Source organism: Cupressus sempervirens, chromosome 8, assembly GCF_028749045.1.
Source record: "Cupressus sempervirens isolate cs-2001-9-10 chromosome 8, ASM2874904v1, whole genome shotgun sequence".
Classification (NCBI taxonomy): Eukaryota; Viridiplantae; Streptophyta; class Pinopsida; order Cupressales; family Cupressaceae; genus Cupressus; species Cupressus sempervirens.
Genome location: NC_143125.1, coordinates 628,895,126 through 628,903,779, shown reverse-complemented (window position 1 = coordinate 628,903,779; position 8,654 = coordinate 628,895,126). Strand labels below are relative to the sequence as shown.

At 33.6% G+C, this 8,654-nt stretch overlaps 1 pseudogene; it reads left to right on the top strand.

Moving 5' to 3' along the window:
- The first annotated feature begins 219 nt into the window (after positions 1 to 219).
- LOC149544008 (uncharacterized) lies at positions 220 to 8,307 on the top strand (annotated as a pseudogene).
- The last annotated feature ends 347 nt before the right edge of the window (positions 8,308 to 8,654 follow it).

Genomic DNA, 8,654 nt, shown 5'->3' with positions numbered 1-8,654 from the left:
ACTTCTGAAGAATTTTGTATTCCAAACAAACACGCAAGGAAACAAAAGGTCGTTACAATGTGGGAAATGGGAGAAAACTATTTTCTCTCAGATCACTGCAGCTAAATTCACGCACAAACCTTGGAATGATTACAAAGCAATGGAAAATGACAAACATTATTTTGGCCAACTTTAAAAGTGATCCCAACCATGATACCAAATAATTAATTGTTTTGAAGGTGAATATGATGACGGTGCTTCCTCTGCTACTCTTTTTGTGTCTCTCTGCACTGCCTACTAATATGGCAAAGCCTTCTAATTATTCTGATCAGCAATCTCTCATTGCTTTCAAATCTGCCCTCCTTTTGGATCCATTCAATTCCTTGTCTGATTGGTCTCCCAATCACACCTTCTGTAATTGGACTGTGTTAAAAATAATGTTTATTATAGTAGCTGGGCATTTAATGCACAGTCTAAAACTTTCTACTTGCTTCTTGGAGCTTCTCTCTTTGTGCAAAATGTGAATTTAAAATTATGTAGAAATCTCTAGAGTGCTTCCTTTCTTGAAGCTTCTCAAGAACCCTTTAGAAATATGTATGAGCTCTATAAATAGAGCATTCCTCTTAGCTGTAATAACATGAAGAAACTTTATAGCTCTTTGATATATTTGAGTCTTGTTTTTTTGCTGCTCTATTTTTTATGCTCTGTTTTCATTCTTTGTGCTGCTGTTTTAATTCATCATGGTATCAGAGCATTTTCAGTTCTTTGGGCTGTGAATATATGATGCCTTTGGAATGAATATATGTGTTTTTCTTGTGTGAATCTTTACATTTGCAGGCTGTAACTAAGGAGTGAACAACAGTTTGGTTTGGGACAAAAAAATTACATCAAAGGAAGGATATTGCAGCAAAAGAAAAGGTTTTTTCTTCAACAAATTGGTGAGATTTTTTTAGTTTCAAGCTTGGGTGTTCAAGTTTTTAAATATCTTTCATTCTCATCCAAATAAAAAAGGAGAGAATTTAACAATGGAATCACTTGGTGTGACTTTGCCTACAGTTAAATTAAATGGAAAAAATTATTATGATTGGGTATCTCATGTTGAAATCACTCTAACCCTTCAAAATTGTTATGATATTGTGACTGGTAGTGAACAAAGGCCTACGAATCCAGGAAATGATCAAGATAATTGGGATAAAAGGGACAAGAGGGCAGCAGCACTAATCAAGCTTACACTTTCAAAAGAAGTTTTTCCAGAAGTTCGTAATGAGAGAAGTGGAGTCAAAGTTTGGGAGATTTTGAAAGATTTATATCAAAATTTAGGTGATGTATGGATCTTATCTCTCACAACTCAATTATACAATTTGAAATTATCAAGCTCACAAGAGATAGTTCCACATTTAAGTAAGTTAAAGGAAAAGAAAAATGAGCTTGCTTCTCTTGGAAAAGATATAGATGATAAAGATTTTGTGCAAATTATATTACAAAGTCTTCCAGGATCTTATCAATCATTTATAAGGGGTTTAGATACTGCAGATAAATTAAAAAGTATTAAATTAGAAGAATTGTGTGCTAAGTTGGTTCAAGAAGAGAAAAGACAAGTTAAAGAAAAAGAATCATTTGATGGTGAATCTCAAGCATTTGTAAGAAAAGGAAAACAATATTATAAGAAGTCACAAGAAAATGAATCTAAAGAAAGAAATTGGAAGAATGAAAATAAGAGTATTTCATATATAGATCATAATAGAAGTAAATGGAAATGTCATTATTGTGGTAAAATGGGTCATAAGGCAAATGAATGTTTCAAGAAGAAAAGAGATGTAGAAAAGAAAGTAAATAATTATCCAAAATTAGGAGATTCTAAAAGAAATGCATTTTGTGTTGCACTTAAAGAAAATAATACTTTCAAAGAAGATTGGGTTATTGATTCTGGTGCTACACAACACATGTCTCATAATGAGAATCAATTTGAATCAATAAGTGAAAATAATATAGAGAAAATATATTTGGGGGATAATAGTGCTTTAGAAGTTAAAGGGACTGGTAATGTCAAAGTTGATAATGGTTTGTTCAAAAATGTGAAATTAGTCCCTAAATTAAAAATAAATCTGCTTTCAGTATCTCAAATTGCAAGTCAAGGACATAAAATAGAATTCTACAATGATAAGTGCATAATCAAGGATGTCAATGATAATTATAGAGTCATTGCAATTGGTAAAATGGAGAATGGATTATATAAATTTCAAGAATTTACTTCTAAATGTGGAGATAAACATATGTGTGCTATTGCCCAATATGATGATATGAGCAGGTTATGGCATGAGCGTTTGGGGCACATCAATTTTCAAAGTCTCAAGCTTATGGAGAAATTACAAATGGTGCATGGGCTGCCAAAGATATCATTAAGCCCTAAGGTGTGTGAAGGATGTGCAATGGGAAAAAAACATATGGAAAGTTTCCCTCAAGGTAAATCATGGAGAGCAAAAACTCCTCTACATTTAGTCCATAGTGATGTAATGGGTCCTTTCAAAACATCATCAATTGGAGGATAAAGGTATGCCCTCACTTTTATAGATGATTATAGTAGAAGAATTTGGGTGTATTTTCTACAAAAGAAAGATGAAGTGTTTCAAAAGTTTAAAGAGTTTAAAGCTTTGACTGAAAAACAAAGTGGAAAGTACTTAAAGATACTAAGAACTGATAGAGGGATTGAATACATGAATAAAGCTCTTTTAGATTTTTGTAAAGAACATGGCATTAAAAAGGAATCAATTGTCTCTTATTCACCCCAACAAAATGGTGTTTCTGAAAGGAAAAATAGAACTATAATAGAAATGGCTAGGTGCATGCTTCATTCTAGAAATCTAGAAGCCAAATTTTGGGCTGAAGCAGTTCATACTGTTGTATATATCTTGAATAGAACACCTACTAAGGCAGTTTTGAACATAACAGCAGAAGAGGCATGGAGTGGAAGAAAGCCTACAGTATCTCATTTTAGAATTTTTGGTTGTAAAGCATATGCTCACATTCCTGATGAAAGGAGGAGAAAACTTGAAAGGAAAAGTGAGAAGTGCATAATGGTTGGATATAGTGAGGAATCAAAAGGATATAGGTTATACAATCCTAGAACTAATGAAATCTATATTAAAAGAAATGTATGGTTTGATGAAAATGTTAAGAATGATAATTCTCCAACATTATCTTTCTTTCCAATTTTGATTGATGAAGAAAATTCTACTTCTACCAATAGTCAAAGTCAAGGTGTGCAAACCACTACATGGGATGAGACTCAAGTTGAAGAATCAAGTGAAAGTGATAATGAAAATCCAAAGAAATTTAGAAGCATCAAAGAAATTTATCAAGAAGGTCCTAAATATATATTTGCTAACTATGCTCTTATGACTAAGGTGATGCGGGTTGACACTCCAAACACATATGAAGAAGCAAAAGGAAAAGAAGAATGGGAAGCAACTATGCAAGAATAATACAATTCTTTAATGAAGAATGGAACATGGGAACTAACAACACTTCCATAAGGCAAAAATGTGGTTGGTTGCAAGTGGACCTATAGAACCAAATTCACATCAGATGGAGCTATTGAAAAATACAAAGCAAGGTTAGTGGCTAAAGGTTTCTCACAAGAAGAAGGTATAGACTATACTGAAACCTTTGCTCCAATAGCTAAGATGACTTCCATTCGTACAATAGTTGCTTTAGCTGCAAAGTTTGGTTGGAAAATTTTTCAAATGGATGTAAAAAGTGCATTTTTGCATGGTGACTTAAAAGAAGAAATTTATATGCAACAACCACCAGGATTTATTAAGTATGGAGAAGAGAATTTGGTGTGTAGATTAAGAAAATCACTCTATGGTCTCAAACAAGCACCAAGGGAATGGTACTCAAAAATTAATAAGTACTTCCTAGAAGTTGGATTTAAAAGAAGTAATGCTGATCTAGATGTGTATGTAAAATATTGTGATAATAAGGTTGTTATCATTGTATTGTATGTGGATGACTTGATTATTATAGGAGATCACAAACATGATATTGAGATAACTAAAAATCAACTCAAACAAGCTTTCGAAATAACTGACTTAGGACTAATGCACTATTTTTTGGGTATGCAAGTATGGCATGAAGAAGAAAGAATCATGCTCTCTCAAACTAAATATGCTCTTGATGTACTTAAAAAATTCAATACGAGTGATTGTAAACCATGTAATACACCATGTGAAATAGGAGTAAAGTTAGGTGCTAACTCTACTCAAAAGAAAGTGGATGGAAAATTATATAGGCAGCTTGTTGGAAATCTTTTGTATCTTACTATAACTAGACCAGATATTGCATATGCAGTTGGTATTGTATCGAGATACATGGCAGATCCACACATTGAACATTGGAAAGTGGCTAAAAGAATATTAAGATATATTAAGGGTAATTACCAGCTTTCCATTGAATACAAATATGGAGGAGAACCTACTTTAGTTGGATATATAGATTCTGATTATGCAGGTGACATTGATGATAGAAAGTCAACTTCAGGATATATCTTCCATCTTGGATCGGGACCAATTTCGTGGAGTAGCAAGAAGAAATCAACAGTGTCACTCTCATCTACAGAAGCTGAATATATTGGTTTATCAAAGGCATCTCAAGAAGCATTATGGCTTAGGAGGTTACTTGAAGAATTGCATCATCCACAAGACTCTCCAACAACAATATTTTGTGATAATCAAAGTACTATCAAGCTAGCAAAAAATCTGGTATATCATGCAAGATCCAAGTATATAGAAGTGCATCATCATTTTTTTCGAGATCTAATTGAAAGACAAGAGGTGGAGCTTCAATTTTGTGAAACAGAAGATCAACTTGCTGATATATTTACAAAAGCATTGTCTATTGTAAAATTTACGAAATTTAGAGATCTATTGCAGCTCAAAGATGTTTCTACTCTCTCCAAATAAACATTATGGGGGGGTGTTAAAAATAATGTTTATTATAGTAGCTAGGCATTTAATGCACAGTCCAGAACTTTCTACTTGCTTCTTGGAGCTTCTCTCTTTGTGCAAAATGTGAATTTAAAATTATGTAGAAATCTCTAGAGTGCTTCCTTTCTTGAAGCTTCTCAAAAACCCTCTAGAAATATGTACGAGCTCTATAAATAGAGCATTCCTCTCAGCTGTAATAACATGAAGAAATTTTATAGCTCTTTGATATGTTTGAGTCTTGTTTTTTTGCTGCTCTATTTTTTATGCTCTATTTTCATTCTTTGTGCTGTTGTTTTAATTCATCAGACTAGCATATCCTGCTCTCCTTGTAGACAGCGTGTGGTTTCCTTGAATCTCACAGATATGAAATTACTTGGCCCAATCTCTCCCTCGCTAGGAAACCTTTCCTTTATTAGACTACTTGCTCTCAAAAATAATAGCTTGGAGGGCCATATTCCATATGAGCTTGGAAGGCTACATCGCTTGAAAGTGCTTCTTTTGCCTCACAACAATTTAAAAGGTCATATTCCATCCTCTCTAGGAGGATGTCGTTCTTTACAATCTCTCATACTGTCGTTTAATAATTTAAGTGGAAGCATTCCCTCTGAACTAGGTCTCCTTTCAAATCTAGATACTATGGCATTAGGAGCAAATAGATTGGCAAGCATTATCCCACCTTTCTTAGGAAACATGTCTTCCTTAATGTGCATTGACATAGCCGAAAATAGACTTGAAGATGCTATTCCTGGTGAGTTAGGCATGCTTGGTAAGCTAGAGTGGCTTAGTCTGAACACCAACAACTTGACAGGATTCATCCCCGTGGCCCTTTCAAATTGTACTTCTCTCCAAATATTTGTGCTCTATCAAAACCACTTAAGTGGCCCAATTCCATGGGAGTTTGGAAGGCTGTCAGAGATTCAAGAATTGTATTTGTGGGAAAACCAACTCATTGGAAAACTACCCACCTCGCTGGGTAACTTGACTAAGCTGAAAGTCTTGTCTTTGGAGTGCAACCAGTTGAGTGGCATAGTCCCCTTAGAATTTGGTAAGTTGCACCAATTGACATAGTTTATTTTGTGGCAAAATCATTTTGTTAGTGGAAGCAATGGTTTGTCTATTTTAATAGTGTTAACTAATTGTTCTAGTTTGGAGGAACTTGCTTTGGGATTTAATTACCTCACTGGTGTCTTGCCCACTTCAATTGGTCGCCTTTCAAATTCACTCTCATTATTAGAATTGGACTCAAATAATATTGTGGGAATATACTAGATGAGATTGGTAACCTGACAAACTTGGGGATAGTAAACCTAGATGCCAACCAATTCGATGAGACCATTCCACCTACACTCAGTAAACTTCCAAATCTTGAGAGATTGTCTATGAATAGAAACAACTTACAAGGACAAATTCCATAAAGTTTTGGCCAATCAAAAAGGCTTGGGTTTTTGTCACTTAGCATGAATATGCTCTCAGGGAAAATTCCTGAGAGTCTTGGTGAGCTTCCACAATTAAGAGATCTTTATCTTGATCATAATAATCTATCAGAAAAAATACCTGCTAGTTTAGGTAGATGCAAGACTCTAGAATTGGTGGACTTGGCACACAACAAGCTAATAGGAAATATTCCTCCCGAAGTTGCAAGTCTTGAGAATCTTCAGTTCTATTTCAATGTTTCTAGAAATTTATTGCAAGGTTCTATTTTAGAAATGAGCAAAATGGTTATGGTCTTAGCTATAGATGTTTCTCAAAATAATCTTTCTGGCCATATTCCTAAAGCATTAGCAAACTGCAAGGGGTTGGAATATCTAAATATTTCTCGGAATGCATTTGAAGGACCAATCCCACCATCATTGGCAAATCTACAAAATATACAATACATAGATCTTTCTTGCAATAATTTGTCAGGTACAATACCAAAAGATTTCACAAAGATGAAAATGCTCAAGCATCTCAATCTCTCTTCAAATAGCTTAATTGGAGAGGTATCAAATGAAGGATGTTTTAGAACACTTGATGCCTCAGAAGTTAGTGAAAATCATGGCCTCTGTGGTGGATGGATAAACTTGCCACCATGCTCTCATTCAAATCACAAAGACCCATCACTCTCTAAAAAGGTAATAATTCCTATCATAGTTGTTATTGCAATTTTAGTCATGTCTCTTCTATTGGTGGTTTTATCCTATATATCATTGAGACATTCTTGTACCCCTAATCTCAAATTATGGCCTCCAAAAATTCCATATGGAGAGCTTGTAGCTGCAACAGGTGGGTTCAATGATGAAAATCTTTTAGGAATTGGTAATTTTGGATCAGTTTATAAGGGGATTCTCAAGAATGGTACAAATATTGCCATTAAAGTTCTCAAGTTGCAAGATGAACATGCTCACCAAAGTTTCAATAAAGAATGCAATGCATTAAAAAGAGTTCGACATCAACATATAATTAAACTCATTTCAGCCTGCTCCAACCTTGATTTTAAAGCCTTAATTCTTCCATTCATGTCAAATGGAAGTTTAGATAGATGGTTATACCCCTCTAGAGGGGTTAGATGCATATTAAATTTGAGTGACCGAATAAGGATAGCAATAGAGATAGCACAAGGAATGGTGTACCTTCACCATTATTGCTATGTTCAAGTGATTCATTGTGACCTCAAGCCTAGTAATGTTCTAATAGGAGATGACATGACTTCATACATAGCAGATTTTGGCCTTTCCAATATTGTTTTTAGAAATTCCATAGATTCTTTTGCTTCTACAGATGCACTTAAAGGATCTATTGGCTACATAGCACCAGGTACAAATTTCTTGTTATTACTCTATATTTTATTGGGTTTTTAAATACTTTAAATCAGTGAAGAGTAATTTATTCTTCTTTGATTGTTATTATAGAGTACGGAACAGGTGGAAATTTTACTACCAAAGGATATGTATACAGTTATGGAATTTTAGTGTTAGAGTTGCTAACAAGGAAGAGATCAATAGATGGTATGTTTACTAAGGGAATCAATCTAGAAAAAAAATGGATAGGAATGCATTTTCTTGATAGAATCTCATATGTGATCGACAACTTCCTTCTTATAGATTCTCGTCAATCAAAGACATCAGTGGTAATGAAATGCCTTACTCAATTTGTACAAATTGGGTTGTTGTGCACAAGGGAGTCCCCTCAAGAGCGACCTAATATGATCGAGGCAGTTAATAGATTAAATACAATAAGTAGTACATTTCATGACACCCCTATAACTCCCCAATTACCAATAGATATCACACCTTTTATTAATAATGAAAGAAATGGTGTTGAGTCACAAAACAAGGGAAGTTTGCCTACATCTACATTCTAAGCACAAAGAGTTGTTCTTTCTTTGTTTTGTGTCAAATCTAAAACACAATATTTACTAATGTATTATTTTGTATAGTATAGTTTATTGTGAGTTGATAAAATAAAGTTGTAATATTTCTTTCCTCACTATTTTTGGATGTGATGTATTTGGATCTATCAATCTTATGGATACATGGTTAATATATATCTTAATAGAAAGGAAATTTTCATAAAAGAGAGATGATTTTTATACTTATTAAATATGACTTATTTTGTAGTATTACTTTTATAACTTTGAAATGATGAATATATTTTATAATTTATTTTATGTTATACTAATTATTGAATGTTGAATAATTGTTGACATTT